Below are 13472 nucleotides of genomic sequence, written 5' to 3'. Positions count from 1 at the left end.
ATGGTCAGCGCTGAGGGAGCAGGTACTGGGATGGTCAGTGCTGAGGGAGAAGGTACTGGGATGGTCAGCGCTGAGGGAGCAAGTACTGGGATGGTCAGTGCTGAGGGAGCAGCAGGTGCTGGGATGGTCAGTGCTGAGGGAGCAGGTACTGGGATGGTCAGTGCTGAGGGAGCAGGTACTGGGATGGTCAGCGCTGAGTGGGGCAGGTACTGGGATGGTCAGCGCTGAGGGAGCAGGAACTGGGATGGTCAGCGCTGAGGGAGCAGGTACTGGGATGGTCAGAGCTGAGGGAGCAGGTACTGGGATGGTCAGTGCTGAGGGAGCAGGTACTGGGATGGTCAGCGCTGAGGGAGCAGGAACTGGGATGGTCAGCGCTGAGGGAGCAGCAGGTACTGGGATGGTCAGTGCTGAGGGAGCAGCAGGTACTGGGATGGTCAGCGCTGAGGGAGCAGCAGGTACTGGGATGGTCAGTGCTGAGGGAGCAGGTACTGGGATGGTCAGTGCTGAGGGAGCAGGAACTGGGATGGTCAGTGCTGAGGGAGCAGCAGGTACTGGGATGGTCAGTGCTGAGTGGGCAGCAGGTGCTGGGATGGTCAGTGCTGAGGGAGCAGGTACTGGGATGGTCAGCGCTGAGTGGGGCAGGTACTGGGATGGTCAGTGCTGAGGGAGCAGGTACTGGGATGGTCAGCGCTGAGGGGGCAGGTACTGGGATGGTCAGCGCTGAGTGGGGCAGGTACTGGGATGGTCAGTGCTGAGGGAGCAGGTACTGGGATGGTCAGTGCTGAGGGAGCAGGTACTGGGATGGTCAGTGCTGAGGGGGCAGGTACTGGGATGGTCAGTGCTGAGGGAGCAGCAGGTACTGGGATGGTCAGTGCTGAGGGAGCAGGTACTGGGATGGTCAGTGCTGAGGGAGCTGGTACTGGGATGGTCAGTGCTCAGGGAGCAGCAGGTACTGGGATGGTCAGTGCTGAGGGGGCAGGTACTGGGATGGTCAGTGCTGAGGGAGCAGGTACTGGGATGGTCAGCGCTGAGGGGGGCAACAGGTACTGGGATGGTCAGTGCTGAGGGGGCAGGTACTGGGATGGTCAGCGCTGAGGGGGGCAGCAGGTACTGGGATGGTCAGTGCTGAGGGGGGCAGCAGGTACTGGGATGGTCAGTGCTGAGGGAGCAGGTACTGGGATGGTCAGCGCTGAGGGAACAGGTGCTGGGATGGTCAGTGCTGAGGGAACAGGTACTGGGATGGTCACCGCTGAGGGAGCAGGTACTGGGATGGTCAGCGCTGAGCGAGCAGGTACTGGGATGTTCAGCGCTGAGGGGGGCAGCAGGTACTGGGATGGTCAGTGCTGAGGGAGCAGGTACTGGGATGGTCAGCGCTGAGGGGGGCAGCAGATACTGGGATGGTCAGTGCTGAGGGGGGCAGCAGGTACTGGGATGGTCAGTGCTGAGGGGGGCAGCAGGTACTGGGATGGTCAGTGCTGAGGGAGCAGGTACTGGGATGGTCAGCGCTGAGGGAGCAGGTACTGGGATGGTCAGTGCTGAGGGAGCAGGTACTGGGATGGTCAGCACTGAGGGGGGCAGCAGGTACTGGGATGGTCAGTGCTGAGGGAGCAGGAACTGGGATGGTCAGTGCTGAGGGAGCAGGTACTGGGATGGTCAGTGCTGAGGGAGCAGCAGGTACTGGGATGGTCAGTGCTGAGGGGGGCAGCAGGTACTGGGATGGTCAGTGCTGAGGGAGCAGGTACTGGGATGGTCAGCGCTGAGGGGGGCAGCAGGTACTGGGATGGTCAGTGCTGAGGGGGGCAGCAGGTACTGGGATGGTCAGTGCTGAGGGAGCAGGTACTGGGATGGTCAGCGCTGAGGGAGCAGGTGGTGGGATGGTCAGTGCTGAGGGAGCAGGTACTGGGATGGTCAGCGCTGAGGGAGCAGGTACTGGGATGGTCAGCGCTGAGGGAGCAGGTACTGGGATGGTCAGCGCTGAGGGGGGCAGCAGGTACTGGGATGGTCAGCGCTGAGGGGGGCAGCAGGTACTGGGATGGTCAGCACTGAGGGGGGCAGCAGGTACTGGGATGGTCAGTGCTGAGGGAGCAGGTACTGGGATGGTCAGCGCTGAGGGGGGCAGCAGGTACTGGGATGGTCAGTGCTGAGGGGGGCAGCAGGTACTGGGATGGTCAGTGCTGAGGGAGCAGGTACTGGGATGGCCAGCGCTGAGGGAGCAGGTGCTGGGATGGTCAGTGCTGAGGGAGCAGGTACTGGGATGGTCAGCGCTGAGGGAGCAGGTACTGGGATGGTCAGCGCTGAGGGAGCAGGTACTGGGATGGTCAGCGCTGAGGGGGGCAGCAGGTACTGGGATGGTCAGTGCTGAGGGAGCAGGTACTGGGATGGTCAGCGCTGAGGGGGGCAGCAGGTACTGGGATGGTCAGTGCTGAGGGGGGCAGCAGGTACTGGGATGGTCAGTGCTGAGGGAGCAGGTACTGGGATGGTCAGCGCTGAGGGAGCAGGTGCTGGGATGGTCAGTGCTGAGGGGGCAGGTACTGGGATGGTCAGTGCTGAGGGGGGCAGCAGGTACTGGGATGGTCAGCGCTGAGGGAGCAGGTACTGGGATGGTCAGCGCTGAGGGAGCAGGTACTGGGATGGTCAGCGCTGAGGGAGCAGGTGCTGGGATGGTCAGTGCTGAGGGGGCAGGTGCTGGGATGGTCAGTGCTGAGGGAGCAGGTACTGGGATGGTCAGTGCTGAGGGAGCAGGTACTGGGATGGTCAGTGCTGAGGGAGCAGGTACTGGGATGGTCAGCGCTGAGGGAGCAGGTACTGGGATGGTCAGCGCTGAGGGAGCAGGTGCTGGGATGGTCAGTGCTGAGGGGGCAGGTGCTGGGATGGTCAGTGCTGAGGGAGCAGGTACTGGGATGGTCAGTGCTGAGGGAGCAGGTACTGGGATGGTCAGCGCTGAGGGAGCAGGTGCTGGGATGGTCAGTGCTGAGGGGGCAGGTACTAGGATGGTCAGCGCTGAGGCAGCAGGTGCTGGGATGGTCAGTGCTGAGGGGGGCAGGTACTGGGATGGTCAGCGCTGAGGCAGCAGGTACTGGGATGGTCAGTGTTGAGGGGGGCAGCAGGTACTGGGATGGTCAGTGCTGAGGGAGCAGGTACTGGGATGGTCAGTGCTGAGGGAGCAGGTACTGGGATGGTCAGCGCAGAGGGAGCAGGTACTGGGATGGTCAGCGCTGAGGGAGCAGGTGCTGGGATGGTCAGTGCTGAGGGGGCAGGTACTGGGATGGTCAGTGCTGAGGGAGCAGCAGGTACTGGGATGGTCAGTGCTGAGGGGGACAGCAGGTACTGGGATGGTCAGTGCTGAGGGGGACAGCAGGTACTGGGATGGTCAGCGCTGAGGGGGACAGCAGGTACTGGGATGGTCAGTGCTGAGGGAGCAGGTACTGGGATGGTCAGCACTGAGGGGGGCAGCAGGTACTGGGATGGTCAGTGCTGAGGGAGCAGGTACTGGGATGGTCAGCGCTGAGGGGGGCAGCAGGTACTGGGATGGTCAGTGCTGAGGGGGGCAGCAGGTACTGGGATGGTCAGTGCTGAGGGAGCAGGTACTGGGATGGTCAGCGCTGAGGGAGCAGGTGGTGGGATGGTCAGTGCTGAGGGAGCAGGTACTGGGATGGTCAGCGCTGAGGGAGCAGGTATTGGGATGGTCAGCGCTGAGGGAGCAGGTACTGGGATGGTCAGCGCTGAGGGGGGCAGCAGGTACTGGGATGGTCAGTGCTGAGGGGGGCAGCAGGTACTGGGATGGTCAGTGCTGAGGGAGCAGGTACTGGGATGGTCAGCGCTGAGGGAGCAGGTGCTGGGATGGTCAGTGCTGAGGGGGCAGGTACTGGGATGGTCAGTGCTGAGGGAGCAGCAGGTACTGGGATGGTCAGTGCTGAGGGGGGCAGCAGGTACTGGGATGGTCAGTGCTGAGGGAGCAGGTACTGGGATGGTCAGCGCTGAGGGAGCAGGTACTGGGATGGTCAGCGCTGAGGGAGCAGGTGCTGGGATGGTCAGTGCTGAGGGGGCAGGTGCTGGGATGGTCAGTGCTGAGGGAGCAGGTACTGGGATGGTCAGTGCTGAGGGAGCAGGTACTGGGATGGTCAGCGCTGAGGGAGCAGGTGCTGGGATGGTCAGTGCTGAGGGGGCAGGTACTAGGATGGTCAGCGCTGAGGCAGCAGGTGCTGGGATGGTCAGTGCTGAGGGGGGCAGGTACTGGGATGGTCAGCGCTGAGGCAGCAGGTACTGGGATGGTCAGTGCTGAGGGGGGCAGCAGGTACTGGGATGGTCAGTGCTGAGGGAGCAGGTACTGGGATGGTCAGTGCTGAGGGAGCAGGTACTGGGATGGTCAGCGCTGAGGGGGGCAGCAGGTACTGGGATGGTCAGTGCTGAGGGGGGCAGCAGGTACTGGGATGGTCAGCGCTGAGGGGGCAGGTACTGGGATGGTCAGCGCTGAGGGAGCAGCAGGTACTGGGATGGTCAGCGCTGAGGGGGCAGGTACTGGGATGGTCAGCGCTGAGGGAGCAGCAGGTACTGGGATGGTCAGCGCTAAGGGAGCAGGTACTGGGATGGTCAGTGCTGAGGGAGCAGGTACTGGGATGGTCAGTGCTGAGGGGAGCAGCAGGTACTGGGATGGTCAGCGCTGAGGGAGCAGGAACTGGGATGGTCAGTGCTGAGGGAGCAGGTACTGGGATGGTCAGTGCTCAGGGGGCAGGTACTGGGATGGTCAGCGCTGAGGGGGGCAGCAGGTACTGGGATGGTTAGTGCTGAGGGAGCAGGTACTGGGATGGTCAGTGCTGAGGGAGCAGCAGGTACTGGGATGGTCAGTGCTGAGGGGGCAGGTACTGGGATGGTCAGCGCTGAGGGGGGCAGCAGGTACTGGGATGGTCAGTGCGTGAGGGGGGCAGCAGGTGCTGGGATGGTCAGTGCTGAGGGGGCAGGTACTGGGATGGTCAGCACTGAGGGGGGCAGCAGGTACTGGGATGGTCAGTGCTGAGGGAGCAGCAGGTACTGGGATGGTCAGTGCTGAGGAAGCAGGTACTGGGATGGTCAGTGCTGAGGGGGCAGCAGGTACTGGGATGGTCAGCGCTGAGGGAGCAGCAGGTAATGGGATGGTCAGTGCTGAGGGAGCAGGTACTGGGATGGTCAGCGCTGAGGGAGCAGGTACTGGGATGGTCAGCGCTGCGGGGGGCAGCAGGTACTGGGATGGTCAGTGCTGAGGAAGCAGGTACTGGGATGGTCAGCGCTGAGGGAGCAGGAACTGGGATGGTCAGGGCTGAGGGAGCAGGTACTGGGATGGTCAGCGCTGAGGGGGCACCAGGTACTGGGATGGTCAGTGCTGAGGGGGCAGCAGGTACTGGGATGGTCAGTGCTGAGGGAGCAGGTACTGGGATGGTCAGTGCTGAGGGAGTAGCAGGTACTGGGATGGTCAGTGCTGAGTGGGCAGCAGGTGCTGGGATGGTCAGTGCTGAGGGAGCAGGTACTGGGATGGTCAGCGCTGAGTGGGGCAGGTACTGGGATGGTCAGCGCTGAGGGAGCAGGTACTGGGATGGTCAGCGCTGAGGGGGCAGGTACTGGGATGGTCAGTGCTGAGGGAGCAGGTACTGGGATGGTCAGTGCTGAGGGAGCAGGTACTGGGATGGTCAGTGCTGAGGGGGCAGGTACTGGGATGGTCAGTGCTGAGGGAGCAGCAGGTACTGGGATGGTCAGTGCTGAGGGAGCAGGTACTGGGATGGTCAGTGCTGAGGGAGCAGGTACTGGGATGGTCAGTGCTCAGGGAGCAGCAGGTACTGGGATGGTCAGTGCTGAGGGAGCAGGTACTGGGATGGTCAGTGCTCAGGGAGCAGCAGGTACTGGGATGGTCAGTGCTGAGGGGGCAGGTACTGGGATGGTCAGTGCTGAGGGAGCAGGTACTGGGATGGTCAGCGCTGAGGGGGGCAGCAGGTACTGGGATGGTCAGTGCTGAGGGGGCAGGTATTGGGATGGTCAGCGCTGAGGGGGGCAGCAGGTACTGGGATGGTCAGTGCTGAGGGGGGCAGCAGGTACTGGGATGGTCAGTGCTGAGGGAGCAGGTACTGGGATGGTCAGCGCTGAGGGAGCAGGTGCTGGGATGGTCAGTGCTGAGGGAGCAGGTACTGGGATGGTCAGCGCTGAGGGAGCAGGTACTGGGATGGTCAGCGCTGAGGGAGCAGGTACTGGGATGGTCAGCGCTGAGGGGGGCAGCAGGTACTGGGATGGTCAGTGCTGAGGGAGCAGGTACTGGGATGGTCAGCGCTGAGGGAGGCAGCAGGTACTGGGATGGTCAGTGCTGAGGGGGGCAGCAGGTACTGGGATGGTCAGTGCTGAGGGAGCAGGTACTGGGATGGTCAGCGCTGAGGGAGCAGGTGCTGGGATGGTCAGTGCTGAGGGGGCAGGTACTGGGATGGTCAGTGCTGAGGGAGCAGCAGGTACTGGGATGGTCAGTGCTGAGGGGGGCAGCAGGTACTGGGATGGTCAGTGCTGAGGGAGCAGGTACTGGGATGGTCAGCGCTGAGGGAGCAGGTACTGGGATGGTCAGCGCTGAGGGAGCAGGTGCTGGGATGGTCAGTGCTGAGGGGGCAGGTGCTGGGATGGTCAGTGCTGAGGGAGCAGGTACTGGGATGGTCAGTGCTGAGGGAGCAGGTACTGGGATGGTCAGCGCTGAGGGAGCAGGTGCTGGGATGGTCAGTGCTGAGGGGGCAGGTACTAGGATGGTCAGCGCTGAGGCAGCAGGTGCTGGGATGGTCAGTGCTGAGGGGGGCAGGTACTGGGATGGTCAGCGCTGAGGCAGCAGGTACTGGGATGGTCAGTGGTGAGGGGGGCAGCAGGTACTGGGATGGTCAGTGCTGAGGGAGCAGGTACTGGGATGGTCAGTGCTGAGGGAGCAGGTACTGGGATGGTCAGTGCTCAGGGAGCAGCAGGTACTGGGATGGTCAGTGCTGAGGGAGCAGGTACTGGGATGGTCAGCGCTGAGGCAGGCAGCAGGTACTGGGATGGTCAGTGCTGAGGGGGCAGGTACTGGGATGGTCAGCGCTGAGGGGGGCAGCAGGTACTGGGATGGTCAGTGCTGAGGGGGGCAGCAGGTACTGGGAGGTCAGTGCTGAGGGAGCAGGTACTGGGATGGTCAGCGCTGAGGGAGCAGGTGCTGGGATGGTCAGTGCTGAGGGAGCAGGTACTGGGATGGTCACCGCTGAGGGAGCAGGTACTGGGATGGTCAGCGCTGAGGGAGCAGGTACTGGGATGTTCAGCGCTGAGGGGGGCAGCAGGTACTGGGATGGTCAGTGCTGAGGGAGCAGGTACTGGGATGGTCAGTGCTGAGGGAGCAGGTACTGGGATGGTCAGTGCTGAGGGGGGCAGCAGGTACTGGGATGGTCAGTGCTGAGGGGGGCAGCAGGTACTGGGATGGTCAGTGCTGAGGGGGGCAGCAGGTACTGGGATGGTCAGTGCTGAGGGGGGCTGCAGGTACTGGGATGGACAGTGCTGAGGGAGCAGGTACTGGGATGGTCAGCGCTGAGGGAGCAGGTACTGGGATGGTCAGCGCTGAGGGGGGCAGCAGGTACTGGGATGGTCAGTGCTGAGGGGGGCAGCAGGTACTGGGATGGTCAGTGCTGAGGGAGCAGGTACTGGGATGGTCAGCGCTGAGGGAGCAGGTACTGGGATGGTCAGTGCTGAGGGGGCAGGTACTGGGATGGTCAGTGCTGAGGGAGCAGCAGGTACTGGGATGGTCAGTGCTGAGGGGGGCAGCAGGTACTGGGATGGTCAGTGCTGAGGGAGCAGGTACTGGGATGGTCAGCGCTGAGGGAGCAGGTACTGGGATGGTCAGCGCTGAGGGAGCAGGTGCTGGGATGGTCAGTGCTGAGGGGGCAGGTACTGGGATGGTCAGTGCTGAGGGAGCAGGTACTGGGATGGTCAGTGCTGAGGGAGCAGGTACTGGGATGGTCAGCGCTGAGGGAGCAGGTACTGGGATGGTCAGTGCTGAGGGGGCAGGTACTAGGATGGTCAGCGCTGAGGCAGCAGGTGCTGGGATGGTCAGTGCTGAGGGGGGCAGGTACTGGGATGGTCAGCGCTGAGGCAGCAGGTACTGGGATGGTCAGTGCTGAGGGGGGCAGCAGGTACTGGGATGGTCAGTGCTGAGGGAGCAGGTACTGGGATGGTCAGTGCTGAGGGAGCAGGTACTGGGATGGTCAGCGCTGAGGGGGGCAGCAGGTACTGGGATGGTCAGTGCTGAGGGGGGCAGCAGGTACTGGGATGGTCAGCGCTGAGGGGGCAGGTACTGGGATGGTCAGCGCTGAGGGAGCAGCAGGTACTGGGATGGTCAGCGCTGAGGGGGCAGGTACTGGGATGGTCAGCGCTGAGGGAGCAGCAGGTACTGGGATGGTCAGCGCTAAGGGAGCAGGTACTGGGATGGTCAGTGCTGAGGGAGCAGGTACTGGGATGGTCAGTGCTGAGGGGAGCAGCAGGTACTGGGATGGTCAGCGCTGAGGGAGCAGGAACTGGGATGGTCAGTGCTGAGGGAGCAGGTACTGGGATGGTCAGTGCTGAGGGGGCAGGTACTGGGATGGTCAGCGCTGAGGGGGGCAGCAGGTACTGGGATGGTTAGTGCTGAGGGAGCAGGTACTGGGATGGTCAGTGCTGAGGGAGCAGCAGGTACTGGGATGGTCAGTGCTGAGGGGGCAGGTACTGGGATGGTCAGCGCTGAGGGGGGCAGCAGGTACTGGGATGGTCAGTGCGTGAGGGGGGCAGCAGGTGCTGGGATGGTCAGTGCTGAGGGGGCAGGTACTGGGATGGTCAGCACTGAGGGGGGCAGCAGGTACTGGGATGGTCAGTGCTGAGGGAGCAGCAGGTACTGGGATGGTCAGTGCTGAGGAAGCAGGTACTGGGATGGTCAGTGCTGAGGGGGCAGCAGGTACTGGGATGGTCAGCGCTGAGGGAGCAGCAGGTAATGGGATGGTCAGTGCTGAGGGAGCAGGTACTGGGATGGTCAGCGCTGAGGGAGCAGGTACTGGGATGGTCAGCGCTGCGGGGGGCAGCAGGTACTGGGATGGTCAGTGCTGAGGAAGCAGGTACTGGGATGGTCAGCGCTGAGGGAGCAGGTACTGGGATGGTCAGGGCTGAGGGAGCAGGTACTGGGATGGTCAGCGCTGAGGGGGCAGCAGGTACTGGGATGGTCAGTGCTGAGGGGGCAGCAGGTACTGGGATGGTCAGTGCTGAGGGAGCAGGTACTGGGATGGTCAGTGCTGAGGGAGTAGCAGGTACTGGGATGGTCAGTGCTGAGGGGCAGCAGGTACTGGGATGGTCAGTGCTGAGGGAGCAGGTACTGGGATGGTCAGCGCTGAGTGGGGCAGGTACTGGGATGGTCAGCGCTGAGGGAGCAGGTACTGGGATGGTCAGCGCTGAGGGGGCAGGTACTGGGATGGTCAGTGCTGAGGGAGCAGGTACTGGGATGGTCAGTGCTGAGGGAGCAGGTACTGGGATGGTCAGTGCTGAGGGGGCAGGTACTGGGATGGTCAGTGCTGAGGGAGCAGCAGGTACTGGGATGGTCAGTGCTGAGGGAGCAGGTACTGGGATGGTCAGTGCTGAGGGAGCAGGTACTGGGATGGTCAGTGCTGAGGGAGCAGCAGGTACTGGGATGGTCAGTGCTGAGGGAGCAGGTACTGGGATGGTCAGTGCTCAGGGAGCAGCAGGTACTGGGATGGTCAGTGCTGAGGGGGCAGGTACTGGGATGGTCAGTGCTGAGGGAGCAGGTACTGGGATGGTCAGCGCTGAGGGGGGCAGCAGGTACTGGGATGGTCAGTGCTGAGGGGGCAGGTATTGGGATGGTCAGCGCTGAGGGGGGCAGCAGGTACTGGGATGGTCAGTGCTGAGGGGGGCAGCAGGTACTGGGATGGTCAGTGCTGAGGGAGCAGGTACTGGGATGGTCAGCGCTGAGGGAGCAGGTGCTGGGATGGTCAGTGCTGAGGGAGCAGGTACTGGGATGGTCAGCGCTGAGGGAGCAGGTACTGGGATGGTCAGCGCTGAGGGAGCAGGTACTGGGATGGTCAGCGCTGAGGGGGCAGCAGGTACTGGGATGGTCAGTGCTGAGGGAGCAGGTACTGGGATGGTCAGCGCTGAGGGAGGCAGCAGGTACTGGGATGGTCAGTGCTGAGGGGGGCAGCAGGTACTGGGATGGTCAGTGCTGAGGGAGCAGGTACTGGGATGGTCAGCGCTGAGGGAGCAGGTGCTGGGATGGTCAGTGCTGAGGGGGCAGGTACTGGGATGGTCAGTGCTGAGGGAGCAGCAGGTACTGGGATGGTCAGTGCTGAGGGGGGCAGCAGGTACTGGGATGGTCAGTGCTGAGGGAGCAGGTACTGGGATGGTCAGCGCTGAGGGAGCAGGTACTGGGATGGTCAGCGCTGAGGGAGCAGGTGCTGGGATGGTCAGTGCTGAGGGGGCAGGTGCTGGGATGGTCAGTGCTGAGGGAGCAGGTACTGGGATGGTCAGTGCTGAGGGAGCAGGTACTGGGATGGTCAGCGCTGAGGGAGCAGGTGCTGGGATGGTCAGTGCTGAGGGGGCAGGTACTAGGATGGTCAGCGCTGAGGCAGCAGGTGCTGGGATGGTCAGTGCTGAGGGGGGCAGGTACTGGGATGGTCAGCGCTGAGGCAGCAGGTACTGGGATGGTCAGTGCTGAGGGGGGCAGCAGGTACTGGGATGGTCAGTGCTGAGGGAGCAGGTACTGGGATGGTCAGTGCTGAGGGAGCAGGTACTGGGATGGTCAGTGCTCAGGGAGCAGCAGGTACTGGGATGGTCAGTGCTGAGGGAGCAGGTACTGGGATGGTCAGCGCTGAGGCAGGCAGCAGGTACTGGGATGGTCAGTGCTGAGGGGGCAGGTACTGGGATGGTCAGCGCTGAGGGGGGCAGCAGGTACTGGGATGGTCAGTGCTGAGGGGGGCAGCAGGTACTGGGAGGTCAGTGCTGAGGGAGCAGGTACTGGGATGGTCAGCGCTGAGGGAGCAGGTGCTGGGATGGTCAGTGCTGAGGGAGCAGGTACTGGGATGGTCACCGCTGAGGGAGCAGGTACTGGGATGGTCAGCGCTGAGGGAGCAGGTACTGGGATGGTCAGCGCTGAGGGGGGCAGCAGGTACTGGGATGGTCAGTGCTGAGGGAGCAGGTACTGGGATGGTCAGTGCTGAGGGAGCAGGTACTGGGATGGTCAGTGCTGAGGGGGGCAGCAGGTACTGGGATGGTCAGTGCTGAGGGGGCAGCAGGTACTGGGATGGTCAGTGCTGAGGGGGGCAGCAGGTACTGGGATGGTCAGTGCTGAGGGGGGCTGCAGGTACTGGGATGGACAGTGCTGAGGGAGCAGGTACTGGGATGGTCAGCGCAGAGGGAGCAGGTACTGGGATGGTCAGCGCTGAGGGAGCAGGTGCTGGGATGGTCAGTGCTGAGGGGGCAGGTGCTGGGATGGTCAGTGCTGAGGGAGCAGCAGGTACTGGGATGGTCAGTGCTGAGGGGGACAGCAGGTACTGGGATGGTCAGTGCTGAGGGGGACAGCAGGTACTGGGATGGTCAGCGCTGAGGGGGACAGCAGGTACTGGGATGGTCAGTGCTGAGGGAGCAGGTACTGGGATGGTCAGCACTGAGGGGGGCAGCAGGTACTGGGATGGTCAGTGCTGCGGGAGCAGGTACTGGGATGGTCAGCGCTGAGGGGGGCAGCAGGTACTGGGATGGTCAGTGCTGAGGGGGGCAGCAGGTACTGGGATGGTCAGTGCTGAGGGAGCAGGTACTGGGATGGTCAGCGCTGAGGGAGCAGGTGGTGGGATGGTCAGTGCTGAGGGAGCAGGTACTGGGATGGTCAGCGCTGAGGGAGCAGGTACTGGGATGGTCAGCGCTGAGGGAGCAGGTACTGGGATGGTCAGCGCTGAGGGGGGCAGCAGGTACTGGGATGGTCAGTGCTGAGGGGGGCAGCAGGTACTGGGATGGTCAGTGCTGAGGGAGCAGGTACTGGGATGGTCAGCGCTGAGGGAGCAGGTGCTGGGATGGTCAGTGCTGAGGGGGCAGGTACTGGGATGGTCAGTGCTGAGGGAGCAGCAGGTACTGGGATGGTCAGTGCTGAGGGGGCAGCAGGTACTGGGATGGTCAGTGCTGAGGGAGCAGGTACTGGGATGGTCAGCGCTGAGGGAGCAGGTACTGGGATGGTCAGCGCTGAGGGAGCAGGTGCTGGGATGGTCAGTGCTGAGGGGGCAGGTGCTGGGATGGTCAGTGCTGAGGGAGCAGGTACTGGGATGGTCAGTGCTGAGGGAGCAGGTACTGGGATGGTCAGCGCTGAGGGAGCAGGTGCTGGGATGGTCAGTGCTGAGGGGGCAGGTACTAGGATGGTCAGCGCTGAGGCAGCAGGTGCTGGGATGGTCAGTGCTGAGGGAGCAGGTGCTGGGATGGTCAGTGCTGAGGGGGCAGGTACTAGGATGGTCAGCGCTGAGGCAGCAGGTGCTGGGATGGTCAGTGCTGAGGGGGGCAGGTACTGGGATGGTCAGCGCTGAGGCAGCAGGTACTGGGATGGTCAGCGCTGAGGGGGGCAGCAGGTACTGGGATGGTCAGTGCTGAGGGAGCAGGTACTGGGATGGTCAGTGCTGAGGGAGCAGGTACTGGGATGGTCAGCGCTGAGGGGGGCAGCAGGTACTGGGATGGTCAGTGCTGAGGGGGGCAGCAGGTACTGGGATGGTCAGTGCTGAGGGAGCAGGAACTGGGATGGTCAGCGCTGAGGGGGCAGCAGGTACTGGGATGGTCAGTGCTGAGGGGCAGCAGGTACTGGGATGGTCAGCGCTGAGGGGGCAGGTACTGGGATGGTCAGCGCTGAGGGAGCAGCAGGTACTGGGATGGTCAGCGCTAAGGGAGCAGGTACTGGGATGGTCAGAGCTGAGGGAGCAGGTACTGGGATGGTCAGTGCTGAGGGGAGCAGCAGGTACTGGGATGGTCAGCGCTGAGGGAGCAGGAACTGGGATGGTCAGTGCTGAGGGAGCAGGTACTGGGATGGTCAGTGCTCAGGGGGCAGGTACTGGGATGGTCAGCGCTGAGGGGGGCAGCAGGTACTGGGATGGTTAGTGCTGAGGGAGCAGGTACTGGGATGGTCAGTGCTGAGGGAGCAGCAGGTACTGGGATGGTCAGTGCTGAGGGGGCAGGTACTGGGATGGTCAGCGCTGAGGGGGGCAGCAGGTACTGGGATGGTCAGTGCGTGAGGGGGGCAGCAGGTACTGGGATGGTCAGTGCTGAGGGGGCAGGTACTGGGATGGTCAGCACTGAGGGGGGCAGCAGGTACTGGGATGGTCAGTGCTGAGGGAGCAGCAGGTACTGGGATGGTCAGTGCTGAGGAAGCAGGTACTGGGATGGTCAGTGCTGAGGGGCAGCAGGTACTGGGATGGTCAGCGCTGAGGGAGCAGCAGGTAATGGGATGGTCAGTGCTG

At 63.0% G+C, this 13472-nt stretch overlaps 1 protein-coding gene across 2 annotated transcripts in view; it reads right to left on the bottom strand.

Moving 5' to 3' along the window:
- The window catches only part of lrrc71 (leucine rich repeat containing 71), a 131356-nt gene that overhangs the window by 11400 nt on the left and 106484 nt on the right, over window positions 1-13472 (bottom strand). The gene's annotated exons all lie outside the window — the stretch shown is intronic.

The sequence above is a fragment of the Hemiscyllium ocellatum genome, chromosome 50 (genome assembly GCF_020745735.1).
Source record: "Hemiscyllium ocellatum isolate sHemOce1 chromosome 50, sHemOce1.pat.X.cur, whole genome shotgun sequence".
Lineage (NCBI taxonomy): Eukaryota > Metazoa > Chordata > Chondrichthyes > Orectolobiformes > Hemiscylliidae > Hemiscyllium > Hemiscyllium ocellatum.
This window is presented reverse-complemented; position numbering and strand designations above follow the sequence as displayed.